The sequence below is a fragment of the Nothoprocta perdicaria genome, unplaced genomic scaffold, assembly GCF_003342845.1.
Source record: "Nothoprocta perdicaria isolate Ctin4 unplaced genomic scaffold, notPer1 scaffold_18, whole genome shotgun sequence".
Lineage (NCBI taxonomy): Eukaryota > Metazoa > Chordata > Aves > Tinamiformes > Tinamidae > Nothoprocta > Nothoprocta perdicaria.
In genome coordinates, this window is record NW_020454982.1 from 2,196,242 (window position 1) to 2,219,903 (window position 23,662).

The following is a 23,662-nucleotide window of genomic DNA, read 5'->3' on the forward strand; positions in this document are numbered from 1 at the left end:
AGAAGGATTATATGAAAGTCTAAGGAAAAGCTTTCATTTTGCAAGATAAAATGCATTATGAAGATTTCAAAGACCTTGAATACTACTGAACTAGGATCTGGTGAAAGAGGATTGTGAAGTATTAAGCATCTGAAATGTTTTGTTCATATGGGAATTCACTTGAAATTGTTGTTGATTTTTATGTAGTTCATATTAATGAACATTTGACGCTAAGGTGATTATTAATGAAGGACAAATGAAGTCTGTGCTTAATATTATGCTATAACATATCACCTTGAAAGTTTTTTTGACTGTAAAATATCAGTAGAGCTGGACTTGATCTGTGTCTGGATTGAAAGCTGTGAGATGCATGAAGTGGTACTGATGACAGGCTCTAGGACAGCTTAATGGCAGTTTATGCTACCTTCACAGAACCTAAGCTACTTCAGCCTTTTATAATCTCATATTATTTTAAGATGGAAAAGAAAACTTTGGAAGGGATGGAGACAGGCTGAGCAATTAAACCCGCATAGCACTTTCTGTAACCATTTCTCCTAGTCTTACTAGCTGGAGTGGGTTTTTTTAAAGCTATTCAATAACTTGTAGATGATTGTTTTCTCTCCTCCTATGGAAATTTGCTTCAGGGTTAAAGTCCTTTTTCAAATATTGGAGAATGTTTCAAAAATACTCTTCAGAGTTGGTGAGAAATTTTGTGCCACATGTTTGTGGAAGGTGGAGTTTCTTATCTTTTTTTTTTTTTTTCAGTAGAAAACTAGATATGAAACTTTAGATCAGATCTATGGGAGAACTTTTGTCCTCAGAACCAAAGAGAAAAAAACTGTATTTCCTTCCCCTCTCCCTCAACAGGTGTTGGTGATAACCTCATAGTCAGGATTGCATCTGGGCTTTTGCATTCACACAAAATTGGATCCCAGGGACCTCGACAGTGAGTATCTGATCATATCCATAGTAGTTTCTTAGGCTGGTATAGGGATGCAGGATGATGGAGGCATGAGAGTTGTAGCTCAGGAAGGCCTAGTATCTATGCTATGTGCTTTAGAGGAATTTTATTATTATTATTGTTAGCTGTAGTCTGGTTGTATAGAAAAGTATGTTTGCAGTTGGAGTGTCACACTGCCACGCTGTGGTTATTTGGAAGATAGTTGACAAGTGAAGCAATTTGTCTGTGGACCCATGAAACTGGAGCACAGGGCTTTGATCCTGCTTAGCGCCTCGTGGAGATAAGATATGTGCGTGGCTGAGTGTCGTGCTGATGCTCCTCAGGTATTTGTCTTCCCTCTCTAGCTGTGTTATGTTATGTTGACTCTAGCACGTGTCTGGAAAACTTTCATGCTCTTACAAGTAATGTGCTTTGAAGTAATCATAAGGGACTGTCATGAGAACCAATATAAATATTCAGTCATTTTGCTTTTTGTCATTATACTTAAAACTTTCCAAAGCAAGTTAAGTTTACTATTTTTTTTTTTTTTTCCTTCCAGTGCTCAGGTATAACCTTCATGCTCAATGTAATCTAATATCTGCTAAACAAGACTTTAAGCTCATTGTTTACAAACACGTCAGCCATCAAAGCTGAATAGATTCTCTTAGGGAACCTTTGTAACTCCTACAGGTGTCTGAGGGATTTAAAATCCTACATGTAATCAATGAAATAACCTGGGAGGATCTTCTTGTTTCAAAAGGTCTCCCTCAAGTGTTTGTGGCCCATGACAGGGAGTAATGGGTGTTGGGCAGCATTGGCACTGGGGCCAGGTCACTGTCATCCTGTCACCACTGTGACAAAGGTCTCTCGCTGCAGGGTTGTGTCATGAAGGGTGCAGACATGAGGGCTCCTGGCCACATCTGAGGCAAAATAAAACAAAGGGAGCTGACTTCTGAAACGTGCCCTATAGCGATGGAGGGCACTGTAATTAGTCTGCAGTTTCCTTGAGTCTGAGCGGGCCCCAACTGCTGATTTATCTCATCAACAGGGAAAGTACTGGAGCAATTATCAATCTATTTAAGCTTCTGTATCTCAAAACCAATTTCTTCAACTGCAGCTTGGAAGTCAGGCCAAGCAAGTACAGACCGTTAAATTGTTATTTTATTTCTCTCTGTCTTGCAGGGCTGAGGGATGCTAATCAGTTAATTTTAAAATCTTTTGAGTGCAGGCAATGTGCAGCTGTCTGAAGGCTTACAGGGTAAAGAAATAGGCAGGCTTAGACAGTGTCCATAACTGAATGAGGAGGAGAAATCATGAGGCCTAACTGTTTTCCACGTATTAACACATTACAACATGTTTTTATAGTGATATTTGGTCTCAATATCTGTCTTGCAGGGATTAGGGAGATCACTTTAAAATGCTCAAATTCAGAGGGAGTTTAAAATTATTTAAAAACAAATGAATGTACCTTTCTGTGACGAGGGATATTACTGAAGCCTGTAGAGGAAGCCTGAGGTATGTAGGCCTGATACCACTTAAGCAGTTTGAATATAATCAAGATTACAAGTATCATGTGCAGTTATATACTTCCATATATATCCATTTTATATGGTGTCATTCTTCTCCACTTCCTTCCTACCAAACACGTACGTAATTTGACACTTTAACCATGTGTACTGTTCACATTATATCATATTAATAAGGTCAGCACACCTGGGGTGGAACCAGCTCCCATGCAGCTTTCCCCTCTCTTCTCTAGTATGTGTCATCGCGGAGGCTGGGCAGGTCACTGTGCTGATATCTCTGGGCTTTCCTCTGGCGTATACGGTTGGGTTGCAAATGTGAGGTCTCAATCTCTCTTTTTTTTTTTTTTTTCTTTTTTTTTTTTTCCTCTCCCCCTCTCCTCTTCCTTTGGTATATCTTTAATTCTGAAGAGTTTGTTAAATTTGAATACAGCATGTATAATTTTCTCATTAAATCAATGGACAAGGTCATTATATGTTAAAAGGAGGAAATAACTAGTTCACACATGTTATCTTCACAAAAATATGAGCTGAGCAATTCTGCATTGACCTTTCAATATCATTCAAAAATTAAATTCCATATGCACTCTGCTACTATATTCTATCCTGATGCGACTGTGTTGATAGAATAGCTTTTGGAGGAAAAACAAGTGTAAAATAGCTGTTCCTTTGCACTGTTTGCATGTAACTTTTTTTGGCCTATATTTCTCTTATTTAAATGCTCTTTTTTTTTTTTAACTTAATGTCAAATAGATGCTTATTGGAATATTAAATTGCTGTCCTTACGTACTGTAGAAGAGATATTAATATAGATTTGTAATTAAGTCAATTGGTTTATCTCAATGACAGAAAGAGACTTCTGCAGGATGTGATTCAGAACACAAGAAAATTTGTTGCAAAGGTGCAATGAAGATATAAAAAGGGAATATGTATTTATTATACAACTTACAGTGATTTAAGCGTGGAGAAACAGAATAACAACTTTATTTTAGGCCCTCAGTTCTCCTATCTGTGAATCTGCTTAATTATAGTGTTGTAATGTTTTGAAGTGTAGCGGATGACAAATAAAAACTCCTAGAATATTTACTTTCTAGGGTCTCACCTGAAGCCATTACACAGGTATTTATCTTTTTCTACTGCCAGTGCTTTCTGCTAATTCCCTTCTTATGAAGATGCATGCATGCATGTATTGTACTACAAAAAAAGAGTATTAAGCCTTGCCTGTGTGTTCAGGACCTAGTACTTTTCATTTTTAATCTGGCTTTGGAAATTATTGCAGCATAGTTGCCTGATGATTGAAAGGTAGAGCAAGAGTTATTTGATGCAAAGTAATTTTTTAACGCTGGGTATTGTCTTTTGTAACCCATTTGGAAACCCTTAAGTCTGTCACTTTACAACATGTATATATTTGATCACAGCAAATTCCTTCCCAATAGAAAGAATTGTAACTATTTCCTGATGTGAAATTTTGATCTGAATAGACATGTGGCATTTTCTAAGCTTTCTTTTATAAGTTTTCACTATTGAAGAGGAAGGAATTCTAATAAAATACATTTTTTCTACTCATGACATTGAAGTATTAAGGCCAGGAATTCTGAATAAATGGATGCTATTTTACTGAAGCATGAGATTTGCATCGGCCTGGTCTGATGATGAAATTGAAACGGGATGAAGTGTTTCATCCTAATTCAGGTTGTCTTTCAAACTTGGATTTTCACAAGAGGAGAATGAAACTTTTCCAAGGTTGAGGACAAAATATTCAAAAGCAGTAGTCAGAACAGTCAAAAGCCAGAGGTGCCTCTGCCAAGATGCAGGAGCTCTCACGTTCAGTCACTTCTGCTCTAGACAAGATTGATGTCCTGACCCTCCTATTTATTAGTCTAGGGTATCTCCATATCTTTTGGGTTTTGACCAGAGAACTTTTCCAGTCTCTTGCTGTAACTGGTCTATTTTCAGTCTTTCATGTGTTCCAACTAAAAATAATTTTGTTGAGCTAATCAAGAATTTGACTGTTTCAAATATAGCCAGATAGGGTGACTTGCCAAAAGAATGGAGCACAATGGAATGATTTCAGTTTGAAGCTGAATTCATCCCTTTGCTTTTAAGATAAGAAATTTCTGAACTGAGAAGGCAAATACAACTTCCACTTTAAGAAAGGACACTGGGAAAGGTCAAAACAATTTAAAAGAGATTTGTCTCTTCAAATAAGGCAAGTAGTTATGTTGTTTAGAAAAAAAAAAAGAAAAAGAAAAAGAAAAGGAAATGAAATCTTCATTGTGGAGGACTTATTCATGTAAAACAGATTAAAATATGCATTCATAATATGTAAATATAGAGTCAATTAGCATGAAGGTTTTTACAGTATAAGTGATTATAACCTGCCAGTGTCCTCCGGGACGACTTTGAAACTGAAATGCTTCTTCTCTATAGTGCCAGTTAACAAAAATCGATAAACAGTAAACATAGAGCAGGCTGTTGCCAAGTGAGCAGTGTCTGAACAGGACAGTTTAATTTTCAATGGATGAGCAGAATTTTCAAGGAACAGATAGGCTCAAGACTCCACAGAATACTTTATGTTTTTCCAGACCAATTCCAATAGGCAGCAGAAAGTATAAAATCCAGGAAGAGGATTAAAATCTGTATCTGGAGTGTCTCCTGTCCGTTTTGCCTCTTACTTAGTCGCTGTCCTTGCACAGAGTCAGGACAAGGTAGATAACAAAAGCACAGAGACACTTAGGCCACTTCCAGCTTGATCTTTTCTTGCCCTTGGTAGACTCCCTCAAAGGAGGATAGTTGGAGTTTTTTGGGAGGTGAAAGCAGTCTAGGTGTGCCCATCAGCAATTGTTTTATTCTTTAATAAATTGTACCATGCAACATATGCATTTTTGTGCCCACACTTTGCTTCCATCTTTAGAACTTAGCTTTTCAGAAAGCTCTATATATGACAACTAAACCTTTACTATAGTTCTAGTTATATAATACAGCAGAGGAATATGACCATTTTTACATGAAGTATGCTGGTATACAACTTTCTGTTCATATGCAAAATGTGAATTAGAGATTATGATCCTTGAAATATTCATCACTGCATCTTTAATTGCGTTGATTCAAGGTGCAAATCACTAGCATGTTTCTGGCACTACATAGGTTGGCTCAACTGAGTATCAAACTCTCAATTTTAACCAGATTGCTGAGGGTTTTGCAGATTTGCAATGTTGAGCATTTGAAAGCAGTTTTCTGCTGAAAGTCTATTTAAAATTCAAGCACTCTGCAACTAAGGAACTCCAAAAAGAGGTAATGAACCATAAATTATTGCCGTTAGATATTTAATACTCAATCAGTATGTGCTCTCTCATGCATATCCCACTGGCATTGCATTTATTCTGACAGTGTGGTACTGGTTCAATTACTTTGCTCATTTACAATAAAAGATTAATGAAAAGAGGTATATTTTAGTTCACAGAGATTAATTGCATCCCTTACTTTCCCTACACTAGAAATATTCAACCCATAATCCTGATAGCCTTTTCGTCAACAAGTACATGGAAAATTAATAGATTTTCTTCTGCTGGAATCCTCAGTGGGCTTGCAGATACAAACATCCAGGGAAAAGCTGACTGCAAGTTGGCTTTCTGGTATGGAGGAATTAATTTACCTTCTCTCTCTTTCTCTTTCTTCTTCCTTCTGTCTTTAATCCACTGTGATGACACTTTGAATTAGCCAGGATAAAAAATGCTTGGGCAGTGAGTGTTTGAAACCCACCTTTTTATGGGCTGGACTACACCAGACAATGCAGTGTATTCCTTACAGAGGTATAGCCAAAGGTTGCTGGTCATTGTGAGGGCAGATAGACGTTTTGTGCATTTCCTTGCATGTTACTGTCTTATAAATTTAACTTTTGTATCATCAGAGGACATATACTAAGGTTAATAATAGAGATTTTTTGTTAATCTTGCTGTAAATGTGTATTTGTTTAAAATCATGAAGAACTATGTTCTCCGTGTGGTTAATGACCGAACAACCTCTTGGGCATTTTAATTTGGAGTTCTTATTACACTATCTGTACATAATAGGAAAAAAAAAATCAACAGAGAGGCTTATCATGTGTGTCTTGTTGACATGTGGGCAAAGGTAGTAAAGAGAAATGAGACCTTATAGTGCAGGAATTTTACCTAGCTTAACAAGTAAACTAATCTAACAAATAGTAGTATTGAGATAAAACTAACCAGTGGACATATTTTTATATGAAGCTAGATGCATATAAGCAAAAAAAAAAACTTTTTTATATGAAGCTAAATGGATACAAGCAACAAAACCTTAATGTACAAGTTGAGCACTGGATGTTCACAGCTGGAGTTGGTCTTGGCTTTGCATCTGCGCTGGTAGCCCATTTGTGATCTCTGGGACCCTGGTGCAACAGGCTGACCTCCTGTGGTGGCTTTGAGTTCAGCTTAGACCAGCACTGAGCAGTTTAGAATTTATCCCAACTTTCCAGACCCGGTGAGCTAGAAATGTGATGAAAATAATCTTTCTGGCAATATTTTGACAGTTTGGGTTCTGTTCCCTACTGGAAATTATTAGTGGGAAAAAGAAATCGCATTTCAATATTTTAGACATTGCATGTTTGCTTTGGGCATAAAAACAGATGAAAGCTTTGCATATGTGTCTGTAGATGTGCTTATCGTACCTAACTTGTTTGCTTCTTCATGATCACACAGTTAAAGCTCTTAGAGCTAGCTTTGAAAATGTATCCTGCCTATCCTTCCCCAAAACTACTGTAAAATATGCAACAGCTATCTTAAACTTTATATCCAGCTTGACCTAAAAATGCAGTTTTAAGTATTAGGATTTTTTTTTTTTAATCTACTATTTTCCATCTCATTAAGGACTGATGCCTCATTATGAATTCAGGGTGAGTCTTGCTGACTTTGAGAGCAGAATGAGAACTGAACTGCCTTATGGCTAGGTGTACAATTTACAGGCAGTTCAGACTGAAGTAAATGGAGAAGCTTGACTTCAGGGAGTCCCCGGGTCCTCTGTGGTCATTATATCAGCCAGATTTCACTCTCATGGGCTAAACAAAGACGTGGATAAAATACTCAGAGCTGGCTGCTTGTGTGTGAATACTGAAGCCCTGAGAGGCCTGCTTAATCCACTTGCCTGTGTCTCACTTTATTTTTCCTTTTTTTCTTCAAGTCACTTTTAATATCAGTAAAATAGCACAGCATAAGGGATTCAGAGCTCCAAGCTTGAGAAGGAGGGCATATATCAAAACCATGTGCACAAATTTTGAAAGTGATTAGACAGCATTGCTTAATGTACTGGCCTCTTGCTGGGTAATGCTGCTGTTCGTTTTACTTACCTTAGGTTTTGGATCGCAAAATGGTTTCACTGGGCCTCTCTGGCAGCTCTCCAGGATAAATCTGGATTTACCTCTTAACTTGTTTTTATTTAGTGCTTGCTGGTAGCTATCTCCAATTTAAAAACCTGCAGTAAAACACTATTACTGTGCATGATACTTTTCTATGAGAAACTCGCGTTCTGGTATTTCAAACATGAATAACTTGGGTTATTTTACTTCTGTCTGCCTAAATTCTTTGAATGCGGGAGGAGTCTATATTTGATTTCTGATCTTTCTACTCATGGGTTTTTAATTTAATAATACGATAATATACTTTTGAGTTGTCTATAATTACTTGGAAGATATAATTTGCAGCAAAAGAAGTTATATGCCTGTAATTAAAAGAAGATGAGTATATATCTCCAGTGAATAATAGTCAAAATAATGGAAAACCTGTGTAGATCTTCATAGAAAACAACTTTTTCTTTGCTTTTATTTAATTCTTTACAAATTGACGCAACTATTTTCCTCCCAAAGGAGTGGAGAAATATGAGAATGTGGGAGATGTGAGAAAAATACCATTTTAAAATCTGTGTAAATGTCTCTGTGAGCCTTTTGTAGAATACCACAGAGATGGACCATATTATTAGATGCCTTTGTAGGTACCTGGTGCAAGAGCCTATACCAGAAGTTTGTGTTAAAGTCAAAAATAGTAAAGCTGAAAATAATTTGTTGCCTAGTCCCATGGGCACCTAGCTCAAGATCTAACCCTGGTAGCTTTTTTTTTTTTTTTTTTTTTCCTTTCTTTTTTTCCTTCTTCTCCCTGCCCCTCAGTGTTTCCCTCTCCTTAGATATCTGTCCATAGCTTGAATTGCTCACTGTGCAGCCTGCAAGACTGCAACTAGGTTTCAATTCCCCACAGAGACCAGAACTTGGCTTCTGTGTTGTTGATCTGTGGTGAGGGGAAAGAGTTTCCTGCCTCTTGGCTTGTGGGCATCTGTGGTATCAACCTGCAATACAGAGTATGTGCGTGCACATACACACACAAATATATACAACACATACATGCTTAGTTTGTAATTGAAAATCAGATTCTGCAAATAGTGATTTTTTTATCTCTGCAATAACATAAAAGCAGAGAGACAAATTATGATGAGTCTTGGGGACGGGAGGAGAACACTTCCAGACTATTTTAAGCAAGTTAAAAGTAATATGGGTGATGAAACGTGGTCTGATCCATTGAATTCTTTCAGTGAAGTACAGACTTGACTCAGGCTTGTGCAATTCCCTCTTTGGGAGGGAGTAATCGGGCTGCTGCTTAACAATGCAATCAAATATCCAGTGCAGCTGCTCATTCTTTACGAAGATAAGATTCATTTTAGTCATTTTACTTAGCTAAACCTTACTGAAGATTAGTGTTTTAAATAGCCTTATTTATTAATCTACTATTTTGAGAAAGAAAAAACTCTCTGAAGCTCTGTTGAAGGGTAAAAGACAGAAAACCATCACTGTGAATTAAGGACCACCCTAAGATATAAATATCAATGTATCCTCAGAACCATTATCCTTTAACAACAGTCTCTCCCTGGAGTCAAATAGGGAAGCAAAAAAAAAAAAAAAGAAAAAGCTGCTTGAATGTATCTATATTGAAAATATTCTGATATTCTTCTGAGTCAATTGGTTACTCATTTTTTCCCTCCCTATCTTGATACTGCTTAGTTCCATTACAATACAAGAACTATTTAAGTTTATAGAAGGGTTTATATAATTGAGTGAACTGAATTTGATGCTTAGGAAATTGGATGCTCAGGAAATTCCATCTACCTCTGTATACTGTGAGTCAAGAGGGAACCGCAGTCGGTTTGAGTTCTAAAGCTTAAAATTACATATGCATTATGAATTATATAGAGAGGAAAAGAGCCTATGAGCATAAAATGCAATGCAGGTGAAGTTAGGCACCTCAGTTGAAAATTGTATTATATGGTTTTGATCAGCTTTCACATGGAGTTCTCAATTACTATAAATTGGTGTTGTTTTATAGAGTTAATTCTTGTTTAATTCCAGATATAAATGATAGGAGAGAGGTGGTATTCTGCCAACTGGTTATGATCCATCAGGAATGCTCTGAGAATGACAGTTATCCTAATTGAATTATACTCTTCACAGAATACAACTCCTTCATAAAATGCCTTTCTTCAATTTTCCTATTGTCCTCATCCACTCACTTTATAACATCTGTTTGAATTTTATCTCTGGATATGTGCTTGTGGCTTCTAAGTAATAAGAGTTCCTTTGTGCATGACTGCAACATGAACAAGGAGCTTCCTCAAACTCAATGATGTCCTGACCTCTATGGGATTCTTAGTCATATTGCCCAGTAAATGTAGTAGACTAGAAGGCAGTCAATAACAAAAGATACATTGAGTACAACAGGTAGAACAAGAGATTCCCTCACTGCATCTTGGCAGCCAATGCTATATGTTTTTTATAATAAAATTGATTAGTACTCAGAAGTTTCATAGATCTACAAGGCTCATCATTAAATTGATTCTCCTTTGCATGTTTGCAAATCCAATACATTCGGATCTTCAGAGACTTTCTCTTGTGCTCAATTTCTTCTTCCCAGGCAAAAGATAGACTTTCATTACCTGAATCTTCAGTATCAAAAATGCTACTGGCAAGACAATATCTACTGAAATTGAGGTTTTACAGTCTATTTTGTGCACTGCCTGTTAATGATGAAGCTATGAGAGGGGGAAAAAAAAAGCTAACACAAGGCAGAAAAATAAAGCATCTGTTAGGCAACACTTGGATTATTTGAGATGAGCTATATTGCTAAAACAAACATCACAAAACAAGCTCTTATTGATAATTAGCTTGAAAAGTATGGAGTATATGAGGGAAGAAGGAAGATTAAAGATCAGTCATTTTTGTCTTTTAGCAAACATCATTTCATATTATGCAGTCTATCTGAAGTGAGCAAAGCTCAAGAGTTTTCTTTTAGCTGAACTTTCTGGGAAAAAAAAATGGCCATGAGTTCATACATTTGGACTATCTTATTCACTGTAGTAGTAATTCTATTGGTGACATATATCTGAACTCATCAAAGGGGTCTTTAGGTCTAACAAGCTGCTTTTTCTCCTTGTGTGTACTGTTGTAGCATTCTTGAACTTGTTTAGCAACTACCTGTTGCTGAAGGAGAAAGAGGCAAGTGGTTTATTCTTATCTCAAGATGAAGTTAGGATAGTATCTTTTAAAGGATAATAGCATCACTACTGACCCATGTCTCTTAAGCAAATGAAGATCAGAAGCCTTAAGATTAGTTATAAATTTTTGCATTCTGGATTAGAATTGCAGAAGTGCTCTGAACAAGAACTGGTACATTTGCGCACATGAGAGAAAAAGCAAAATTGAAAGAAGCACTGAACAAATGCTTTGTGAACAGAGCTTACACCTTCACAAATAATGTGTTTCATAGTAGTGAAATGCATCTCAGTTAGTCTTGAGTTCTTGTTCTGTGGTGCAGCTCATGCAATTCCATACAGTATGTCATGCATCTACCTTAAAACCAGAGAGCCCAAGTTGGGGTAAAAAGTAAACAACAGTTACTTTAGAAAGAGGAAAGGAGGTAGAACTGATCCATGTGAGGCCAGACGGGTAACTCAAAATTTAGTTTCAGGAAGGTCAAATATCACTTTTGTCAGCAAGCTAGATTTATAGTATGAATTTTCTGTATTTTCTTTTAAATCAAACACCCTCAAAAAAGAAAATAATCCAAGTGGTGTATAAATTAGTACAGCTGTATCAGCCTTTGAGACATCATAGGTATATGCCAAAGGTATGGCACACAATGCCTGAATCCTTTTTAACCACAAGATGATAGAAGCTTACTTTTGACCCTTACTTCTAATATATTTTTACCCTGGTGCTGCTCTTCCTGTGTGAAGCACAGAAGGATATGCTTGTGAACGTAACTGATAAATCAATGTGCACCTTACCTCCTCCTCCTTGAGATGACTCCTACAAGTGGAGGGAAAAAAAATAAAAAAAGACCTAATTTGCTAAATTAGGACCCATGTTCATTGGCTTTGATGTGACTTTGAGAAGGAGTTAACTGCTAAATATTCAATAAAAGGGTCCTATATGAAGGAGGAAGAGAACCTCCTACAGGAGATGTTTTCCTAGAAAAGCAAAAATTGTGCCACTGCTGTGGCCTGGAAGGTGAGTTTCTGACAAAATACATCAATAGAACAGAGCAGCCCAATTCAGACCCAGAGAGAAGCCTCCCAAAATCTGTGAAAACTAATGACATTATTGACAAACTTATCAAATGTCTTTTGGAATAAGACTTGATGTGAATACAACTGAAATGACCGATTGATACATTTGTAATCCTTGAACCTTTCAGTTTTATCCTCTTCGAAGCACTAGTGATTTGTGTTCTCTGAATTGTTTTTCTTTGCAATCTCTGCCTCGCTATAGGGTTCTCTATTCAGAGTTGAAAATGAAAGAGGGGGAAATAGAAAACTGAACAATTTCACAAGAAATTTATTGCAGATAGCAATTTAGAAGACTCGTTATCCCAGCATGAAGAAAATACAGTAGGATCCTAAGACAGCCAATATAATACAAATGCAGCAAATATATTCAGCGATTGAATGCACAATATCATGTTTTTTTCTATTCAGATTAATAAAGATCCTAACTTATTTTACTGTAATAGACTATATTAAGTAAATATTAAGCTATAATTGCTAATTAGTATCCAGCTATTGAAAAAACAGCAAATATAGTGCGAACACGGAGGAAATCAGTTCAAAGTTTCTGGTTAGTGGGGAATAATATAAGTAATGTTTGGGCAGAAGTCTGAGTAGCAAAAAGGTGAGAAATGCTTGCAAGAATTTTCTATGCAAGTCCAGTTACAAATGAAAAATAACCTGCTGGGTTGGTGGAGAAGGCCAGTTTTAAAGTTTCAGTATTTGACTGGTGCAGACAAACCGAAGAGGCAATTTCAGCATGGTCAGTTCTTTTCCCACTGTTTTCTTATGATTGCAGTGGATTTAACAAATGCTGTTTTCTGATGGATTCTTCCTTTCCTCCACACTAAACCTTTTTTTGAAATGCAAAGACACTCTTATAAATTGAGTCAACAGAGCTGGTCAAAACCTAGTAAAAACAGCAATTTTGTTGAAAGTATTCTGACTGGCTATAAAAGTCAATAATATTTTAGGCGCTGCATTTAGATATATGTTCATCTCTGTGGTATATCTCAGCTTCAGCTTTTGGCTCTGTAGGAGGCATGTGCTGCAGAGGTGAAAGTCGTGCAATAAAGGCTGGTGTCGTGAAATAAATCATATTGATTAACCAGCTTTGAGAGTCTAACCTTCGCTTTGTCCATGATTGCAGGAGCAGTGATTTTAATTTGTAAGGATGAAGCGATATAAACAAGGGTGCAGGAGAGGCACTGGAGGAAGCTGAATGGGGCTGTTGGTTCACTTGGGGCACTGACAATGTCTGAATTAAACATATCAGTTTTGTATGTAGGTCTATTTCTTCCCTATTAGTTCTATTCCAGAAGACAGCACAACTTCATAAATGATAATAATAATGCTCAGGTCCTGCAGCTCCACTTGGTTTTATTTTCTGTGGGATGTGCAATGGCAGTGGGAGCATTGGGTTGCTTCAAAGAGTTGGTTGCTGCTTTGCCTCCAGTTGGGCATTAACCAGAGGTTTTGGCTCTGGTCTGGATTTGACAGTGGTGTCGTTGCCTCAGAATTTGGACTTTCCAAAGTTCATAGCTAAACCCAGATGTTGCACACTGATCTGAAAATATTGATAGATTCATTTTGCCCAGGATGCTGAATACAGTCCGCTCTGTCGCTACCTGTTCTAGTCTCTGGTAAAATGTTCCCAGAAAAGTAATACCTGTCTGCTTTACTGTACTGAACAATTTATTAAAAGCTCACATTTCTCCTTGTGCTCTTTTTTTTTTGTATGTATTCTAATTTCAACTAGTCTTGAGATACAAAATCTATAAATCACTTTCATCTCTTAATTATATGTTCACCTCAAGCATTTTAATATAAAATAAGATTTTTCCTCTTGCAATTACATCTTTTGTACTGTTGTTTTTCCTTCCCTCCCTCATTAGCCCAGCTTTGGCACCCAGGTGTCCTTCATGCAGCTTTGCTCTCTGCTGCCTCTCAGATTTACCTTTTGACTTTGACAAGGTTTTACCTCAGTTCTTTCAATAGCTATATCCATGTAACTCTTTTCTCAAACTTGCTTTTTGACAACCCTTTTTCAGCCTGTGAATGACCTGGAGCAGTTAAAAGTAGATGTGCTAGTAACACAAAGCAGAACTGTAGAAGTGCAGGCCCTGAACAGCAAAACTGACGAGGAAGGCGAAAAGAGTGTGTTCTTGTTTGCTAATAGTTGGGCTTAATCCTTCTTCTGTCTGGGTGACAAGCTGTGCCTCATAATTAGTTGTGTGAACCACTTGCCAGAGTCACTCTGTACCATCCAAAGGCCCTGTAAAGCTTTACTAAAAGATATTGCAATATCTTATTAGAGAGAATTTCTGGGATGTGTTTGCTCTTGTTGCTGCCAGCACAGTCAAGAAAAGTCCTTCAGTACTTTTGTGCCTCTCTTTATATATTCATAAAGCTAGTGTGTCCATAGAAAATGTTTTCCATGGCTACTGCTATTTTGTACAAGTGTTTTTCTATAAACTCATTGAAATGACATTTCATATAAATGAAGCTGTGTGAAGCTGAATCCAAGAGATCAGCCCCTTCTGTACTATGCAAAGGTAAACTTCTAAGATTAGATTTAAAAAAAAAAAAAAAAAGGGGAGGTGCAGGGAGGGAAGGGGCAGAAAAAAAAGAAGGAAAAAAAATGCAGTGTACTATAAATACTGCAGTGCACCAAGCTTGCTAAGTCCTTTTCCTAAATCTGCAGTAGACATTAAGTAAATGATGAAAACTTATACCAGTACTAAAGCACTTCAGCAAGTGTATTGGACATCTTTGTATAATGACCAATACTGAAAAGCTTGCTGCAGTTACTGTACTGTTGCAAAATTGAGCATCCAGTTTTCATTGAATTTCTACACAATGACGACTTCAACAGTAATTTACTAACTTTTAATTAAAATATTTTCCAGGTAATCTTTGGACATTATCTCCTTAATTATAGAAGACATCTGTTATTCATAGCCTTGGAGACTGCCTTATTTGCTTTAAAATGTAAGTACATGTACAATTAAACTTTGGCCATGTTTTACTCTATTCTGGATGGGATCAGTGACCATTATGCATTACATGGCTTACAGAGCTGTGATAATGAAGCACATTTGTGCTGAAAACCTATACTTCAAGAGAGTATTAAAGCTCATTAATTTCATTAGCTGAATGTGTCTTTTTAATATAACCTTAAATCTCATAGCACCGTGGAAGAGTACTGTAACACTGCAGCATGGACCAATTTGTTTAATAGCTGTGACTTCATAGCAAATAAACATTTTCACACGATTAGTCTAATAGTATGCTAAGATAGGGTTTTCTTTCAAAGTTTGGCACTTTCTCTTTTGCATATTTCTTAACTGCATTTGGTGGTGACTCATTATATATTCCACATCATTAGGAACTAGCAGAGTCTCAGGAAATGTTGTTGCCGGGTACAGAACCAGTGAAGCCAGGAGTTATTCAGAACTCAGCGAAATAAGCTGCAATCCAGGGTGGGAGACAGTATTTGCTCATGTGTGAAGAGGTTGGATTGGCTCCTTCCAGCTCAGCTCTTCTACTGTCACTGCTCATCCCAGCATTGGCTGTTGCCTTCACATCATGACACTTAAGAAATAGAAAAAAAAAAACCTCAGTCTGTTGGGGCAGCCCCTTCTGTTGTGCATCTTTTTTTCCAAGCTCTCTTCCTCTCTGAAGGGAGAGACCATAGCTCTTGTCAGTTCTTTCTTTAGGAGATGGGAAGGATACATAGAGTGAGGGAGAGTTTATCTGCTCCCAAAGCAACTGCTCTTTCAGGTCTGTGCTATGTATGCCCTGGTATCCAACTAAAATGGGTAGTCTTTTTTTTTTTTTTTTTTTTTTTTTTTTTTTTTTTTTGATAAAAAGTAAATTACATTAGAATTTAAGCCAAGTCATCTCCTAGAGATTTTATACCCATGGCTGGTTGACTGGATATGCATTTCTATTACTTGGTCACTATTACAAAAATAATCATTTTTTTTCTAAAATAACATACTCTTGGAAGTATTAAATGCTGTTACTATGGACTGAAAATGGTCAAATATCCCTTCTTTGACAGTGTGCTGCGTTGTAACCCCATTTTCCTGACTCTCTTTTTGCTCCTCTTTAATGCAAATGAAATTAGTGTTGTCTACATTCAATCTGAGGCATCTAAAACCAGCTACAGAGCTACCAGTATTTATTAGGATTTGCTGTCTTCATTTCTTCCATTAATAATTGATGTTTATCCACATTAAGAGTTTGGAGGGGGGAGGGAATGCTAAAGTCATAACAGATTAGTTGAACATAATGTAATGCATATCTTAAAATGATAGCGTAGTGCAAAGGATTAGTGTTTTGCTTGTTAGCTGGAGAGCTCTGCTCTATCCCCTGAAATCAGAATTACCAAAATTGTACATCTACAAGTAAACATACTGATGATTAACCCATTACTTTTCTAGGGTTCCATAACTTGTTTACACATTTAAGAAAGCCATCTGAATAAACACCTGATTCCTGTAGTTACCATAAAGTCATTCGAGATGAAATTTGTTTGGTTTGGCTACTGCTCGCTATAAGCCTTATTCTGGAGCTCTCGTTTATTTGAACTTTACAGTTCAAATTTTGGTCCACTTAAGATTTTTGTTCATCCAGGACTTGCTTGGCCTGATCTCTGTGTACTGATATCCCTAACTGATCACTGTTTCTGTGAATTTGGCTATTAGTGTAATGTGTTTCCATAGGTGTCCCTGTCCCATGTTGTCATTATTCTTTGTTCTTAGGCAGAAGATACCCCAGGAAAGTCAGGAAAGCCTGGATGTTACGGCTATTCCTGAAGCAGAAAAAAGTTTTAGTGGTTGGAAGGATTGAGGGGGAAAAAGTTTAAAGTGGAAGCGGGATTCTTGACTTAAACAGAAAATAATTTCAAATAATGGCAGTATGGTTTCCCCTGTAAATGTAGCTCAGCTTCAGTTGAGGAAAGGACACAGATCTTAACATGTGAGCAAGAATGAAGTAAGTGGAAGCCAAAATTTTGATTAGTAAGGGAAGATCTGATGTACAATTAGAATGTTAACTGCTGGAGATGGATTCTGAAATTCACTTGCCTTCCTAATTGCTACAATGCTCTAATGCATAAAATGCTTTGGCTAGATATTGTATCCTGGAAGAGCAATCAGGATATCCTGCACTTCAGTTCTTCCTTGCATTGAATTGTTTATCAGTCTTTAGGTTGGTTTTTTTAAATTCTTTTTCCCTGCTCTTCCTCTCATCCTTCTCTCAAAAGCTGCATGTGGCTGAGTTTGTCAGTTCTTGCTCAAAACGCACCTTCCCTGACTCGAAGCTGAGAGAAATCCTCCACCAGAAAACAATTGTTGTTCATTAGTATCAAAATGCCTTAAAGACAAGAGTTGAGTCTTTTAATTTTGCAAAGCTGACTTTATTTTAGTGACCTTGCAGACTGCTTTCTCAATGAAGTTTGTTAATGTTAATGACAGTGAAGTCATTTGCAGTTATTGAGATACAGATTTGGTTAACACAAGTTTACAGGAAAATAGAATTAAAAACTAGAGATTATCTTAGTTATTTTTAGTGATGTGATTTAGTGGAAGAGTGTGGGTGTATGTATCTATAAGTGTGTGTGTGTATATTTTGGAGTGGTAGGTTCAGATATTTACCTATTATGAAATCAATCATCTTAAATTTCTGACATAGATTATACTTGGGTGAACTCTCAGGCTGGGACTCTGAGTTAACTGGCTTTGACCTGGGAAACTTACGCTAGTTATACCCCGTCCAAATCAACTTTTAAGGATCATTATTCTGAATTTCTCCTCAAAGTCATGATCCGTTTTGGATATGCACTTGGTAGACAAGGGATCACACACCACCTGCGCCCTTTTGCTTTCTAAATTTGTTATTTTTCCTTAAGTACATTACAGTGTTTCCAGCTCCAGATTTTATGAGTAGATTGGTTTGTGTTTTTTGGGGGTGGGGGAGAAGGGGAGGAGCGGAGATAGTTTAAAATACAATGAAGCATATACTGTTTTTCTGCTTTTTTTTTTTTAGTACATAAACCTTTTTCAACTGCAGAATGAAAAGATGAATTTTTCAGAACACAGATGGTTTAAAATAATATGCTCTTAGCTTGATGGAAAATGCTAGTAGTAATGTCTGTGTTCATTATGATGGTGGGAGCAAATAATAACCACTGAAGGAGAGAGGTGTTGGCAACCTTAAAGCAAGGTGTTGCTACCATCCTACCCATGATTACACTGTTTTTCCTGTGATGCTGAAATCAAAGCAATGTCTAGTTGCAGAATATCTTGCCGACTTGCTAATTGGTTTGTGTTTTCAATGAAGTGTTACTTATTAGATCCTACTTTTGGTCTTTTCAGTTTTATCTGTTTAAACAAGTCATCCTAAACGTAATTCTTTGCCTCAAGACTGTGAAGTAGAAGGAGGCTGCGTTATTTTATTAAAGCTTAACTACTGCAGCATATTCCTGCAGCTGGCCATGTGTGTGCTTATTAAACAGCATGCATTATATGATGAATTACTTATTGGTTTCTGGACATTGCAGTAGCTCTCTGTCTAAACCCTTACTCAGTATTTAGCCAGCACTGTGAGGGCACATTTTTAGCCATTGTGTCAATATAAGATAGCAGATTAAATAGTGATATTTGTGTGAAAAGTTAAAGGGCACATGCCATTTTAAAGGACTTTAATTTTGGGGCTGTTTCTGACCTATGGCTACATGTGACCTTGTTCCTCAATTTGAGGAATGAAAGGATGGTCCTTAGTGCTACTTCCAGAAGTTCAGGTTTTATGAACATCACTCCTGAACTAAAATTTAATACATCATCTGAAATGTCATTAGCCCCTTCTCTAGCAAAGTTTTGCTTGCTTTTAGAAGTGTGTTTCCTGTCCATTTTCACTGAACTTCAGGGGAAAGTGCAGAGATCATATCTCTTTGGATAAGCAGCAGTTGGACGTCCTAGCTTGACAATATCTTGAGTCTTACTAACATTTATTTAAAAATTAGCAATGCTACTCTAAAACAGTATATATAGTCCTACTTCTTTCTTCTTATGATCAGAGAACTCAAAATGGCTTTGTTTCAAGGGCATTTTCATTTGAGGAATACTATGTAATTTAGTGTTCTTTAGTTGTCTCTTAGTGTTAAATGTTGTTATGTATCAGGGCCGCTCATACTGATGATAATTTAATTAATTAACCAAAACTTTCAAGTTGTATCAGTGTGATACCCACTAAGCAGTAGTAAACACTGAAATTTGAAACTTGATGTTTTCTGTTAAGGATCTGTGCAATTCCCTTTTTAAAATTTATAGCAAATATAGCAAAAAATATAGAAATATAGCAAAAAGAAAATTGAGAGATGACTCAAGGGTAATCCTCAAAGGTACTAATATAGTTGTATTTAATGGATTGCATGAGTGTTTTCTTGTGTATAAATTTATTGCTAAATTTGACATTGATCTTGAAGCCACACAGCTGCGTGTGGCCCAGCTGCTGGTGCCTGTGCTCTCCTTGCCGAATTTGAGCACGTTGAGGCTGGTGTAACCCACGCTGGGCAAGGAGCTGCAGTCGGGACTGGAAGACGCTGAGCAGCTCTCCCGAGGAGGTGTGCGACCAGTGCTGCTTGCCTCTGTCCTCTGCCTGTATCCATGCTGCAGAAGCCTCTCTTGTTTGCAGAGTCTTGGGAAAGATGAACGCAATCTGCATCAAAATTAAATGGCAGATTTGCTTTAGTTTCTGTTACTACATAGAATTCAGATTCCAGTGCGTTGTCTTTCTACTGTTTAGTATTTTACACTGTATTGTTCACTGTATTTCACTGTCCTGCTGTGGACAGTGAAAAAGAAACCACAAAATCCCCACGCTGAATGCTGTGCTGATACCAGATAATATCAGTTGGGTAACTCGGCCTTAATTACTCCAGTCTGTAAAAAATATTGAAAGGGTGGAGCCCTAAAGTGGGCAAGGCAAAATCTGGATCTGCAGCACAAGTCATGCAAAGTGACAAGAGGTCACTGGATATTAAAACAAAAATGGATAGGTTCTTAAAAGGGGAAAAAGAAGCACAAAAGCTGAGGACACTTATTGACTTGAAAAAAAAAAAAGAGATTTCAGAGTTATGAGAGAAAAATCTCTCTCAAGTACATTGAAAAATATTGTATTACGTTGTCTTCCCCACACACACACACACGTCTTTGAATTAATTACTGATCACTTTTTATCTTTCCAGAGGTCTTGTAAGGCCTTTAAAATCATTTGGTCTCTACTATTCTCTATTGTATAAATATTTGATGACATGAAATCCTGTGAGCGCTGCAATAATTATACAAATTGTAATGCTAATCCTTGGTATCAATAATGCCTTTGGAGAAAATAGCATTATATACTTTATTCCCAGAGAATAACAACAATATTAACGCAGCACTGACACTTGGCAGCACTGCTTCCCTAGCCTACGTTCACTTGGCAATTGGAATTGTAAAGAAGCGGAGAAAGCACATATTTCTGGCTGCAGTTCTGCTTCTGGAGCCGCAGAAAGAATTTGGCATTTAATGATATGCAAAGTGTTGTTCCTGTTTGATTGTAGTATACTATATATGCCTTGGAGCGTGACTTAAAGTAATTTAACAACTGGAATAACAGGCGTTTGGGAAGAAACTAATTTCATATGAAGGCAGATCACAGACACTAGTCTTGTTCATAAAAATGTTACCTTGTCATGCTATATGAAGCTGGATATCAAGCTAGCAGGATGATGTGGAGGGCAACCTTCCTCAGTGCAGACTGGATGAGATCCACTTGACAAAATAACATAATTAGTGAAATGTAAATATTGTAGCTAACCTGTTTTGCAGACTCATATTAAAGATGAATGAGACTATTTTTTTTTTTTTTGTAAATGAGGTTTTTACAGTATGCAATGGAGTCCCTACTGACACAGTTAAAATACATATATATATTTATTAAAAAAAAAAAAAAAAAAAAGATCATGAGACTTAATACGGTGTTACAATGTATAGTACAGGTTCTGCACTGCTACATGGCTGTCTGTCATATTGTTTCCTCTGTTTTATTCGCTTGGAGAGGGAAATACATCACTTGAAGTGAAAAGTGCATTTGGTTTTGGAGTCTGGTTCCTTCTCAACTGTTTTGCTGGTAGACTTGTCAAATAGAGCAGCCATCAATAACTGTTGTCCACAGCTGGTGGAAGCTCAGCCAAAGCTGCCATTGTGTTCAAGTAGTTTAAAGAGGATCCTTGATGTTGCCGTGAATGTGGCTGCAGAGTCCATAGTTAGATGGTTATTTTCACTCGTGAAAACCTGTGGTGGTTTGACACCTTCAGCACTAATTATGGAAGAAGCCCCAATTTCCCTTTAGATAGGACATATAAACCCCAGTTCTTAAATGTCACTTTAAAGTAAAAATGAGGTTAATGTTATCTTTTAGAATAGAAATTATTTGTACTTTTGCAGTAGCTTTAATCCAAGACAACATTGCTTGACCAATTGCAGGGAAGTAAGCATCAGGGATGTGCAGCAAGGAAAGGATATAACTTTTTCTCTTTGTGCTATGATAGAAATGAAGTAGCAAAAATTGCAGTCAGACCTGCCAAAGAAAGGAAAACCAATCTTTTCTCCACTATATTTTCTTTTTCAATTCTGTTTCCTTGTTCTTAAGAAAAATACTGTATACATCTTATGATGTATGTCTAATTATGAAAAAAAAAAATCTAAGTTTCATGTGCATCTTTATTGAATGCACAGGATAATGTCAAATAAGGTAGAAATACTGTAGAAAAATCTGTATAATCCCACCTTCAGTCCTTTGGACTTTACAGTTCTTTACTATGTTACATGTTTACAGGCAGTGCGAGTCTTTTATGACTTATGGTATGTGGAGCAACTTTTACTGTAGCACGGGAAAAAAGGCTTGACTTGATGTCAAGAGGGGAAGAGTATGCTGTTTGAATCAACTGAGAAGTGCCAAATTAATACTGAAAGTGATATCTTTTGCCATTTCTGTTTCTTTTAAGACTCTAAAGTATCTGACATGACAATCTGACAGTTGCAGTAAGAGCTGGATGTTATATCCTATTCTGAATTTTGTTACACTTGCCATTCTTGGTGACTATTAACTAAGTTGTGTGACACCTTTCCTGAAGCATTAGAATTCAATTCAACATGCCAATGCTCATTTAAGACGTGTTCATCATATTCCTTTCAGTTAAAGATAATTTAGGAAATGTTTTAGGTGAAATTATAGATTTTTTTATTATTATTATTCATCCTTGCTTAAAACTAAATTCTGTTTCAGCTGTAGTGACCAACTTTATATTTCAGTTTTTCCTTTCCTTTATTCTTCAAGATCATTGTGTATCAGTAAACGATTCTTTTTTCTGCATTTTACCAGCAAATTTCTCATCAAAGAAGTATGAAAACCTAAACATCAAAGGTGCTTCTTAAGGACTTACAAATCTCTCCATTCTTTGGTGTCAGGAAAGGGGGCTGCCGGTTTTGAGGATACTTCATTGTATCTGTCTGGAAAAATAATCTTCAGTCACTTAATATCAGATCTGCTGGTAATTTTTAACCTAGTATATTGTATTAGCTTTTCCACTTCTTCAACAGAGCCATATGGATGATAGACTGCAATAACGGAGTGCACTGCATATAATTATAGTAATTCAGACAAAAAAGTGTTATTTCACCAAAAATTAACATTGTTAAAAATGCTAGTATGGTTTCCAATTACAAGAAGAAGAGAGAAAAAAGAAGAAATGGACTAGACTAAAAGCATATCAAAACAAGTGCAGCAGAAAAAAATCCATAAAAAGAAGGAAAGGAGCAGAATTCAACCACTGATGCTTGACTTCTTTGTTAATCTTCTTCCTTTTACTGGCAGTATCTGAGCATGTTAGCATCCATGTTTTTGTAGCAAAAATTTTGCAGGAAGCTTCTGTTTTTAACTTAAGGTGCAGCTTTTTGTGTTCTCAACTGCTCCTTGGTTCAGTAGCACTGCTGGTATGGGAAAACACACACAAATATATTTATCAAAATTGCGAAGCTGAGAGTATGGCAAGAGAGTCTGTAAAAGTTAAGGTAAGTCTGTAGTTGTACCTGTAAGTTAAAATAAAATATAAGTGCAAGATGAGGTTCTCAAGACTGGCATGGTTCTACTAAGGAAAAAGCTGAATGAGAAAATAGCCTGGCAGAATCCCAGGCTTAGGGCTGGTGGAATATATGTGCAATTCAGAAGGATCTCGGTGTTCTCAGTCAGCTGCTTTTCAGGAGAGATTCACCTTCTCAAGGTGAAAAATCCCCTAAATCCTGTGCATTCTGCCAAACATATTGTTGTGATGCTTTGCTAGTGTGTTTTGCCACAGCACTGCCTCTCTGAGAGCATATATGATCAAAAATCTACCATCAAAAGATGGGTATAAAACTATTGAGGGGAAAGCAATCTACCTATTTCACAGGTCAGGTAAGATCTTCATGTCTGTAAAACTCTCCAGAGGCTTCTGATCTCATCTCCATCCTTTTAAAAAAGCAGCGGTGGGTTTTAGACCAGCTTTGACGTTTCTGCTTTTTTTTTTTTTTTT

General features: G+C 36.8%; 1 long non-coding RNA gene across 1 annotated transcript; it reads left to right on the forward strand.

Moving 5' to 3' along the window:
- Positions 1–896: 896 nt before the first annotated feature.
- LOC112945045 lies at positions 897–20,085 on the forward strand. Its single transcript, XR_003248931.1, has 3 exons — positions 897–925; positions 14,949–15,030; positions 19,532–20,085. It is a non-coding gene; the product is annotated as an uncharacterized LOC112945045 (long non-coding RNA).
- Positions 20,086–23,662: the final 3,577 nt, after the last annotated feature.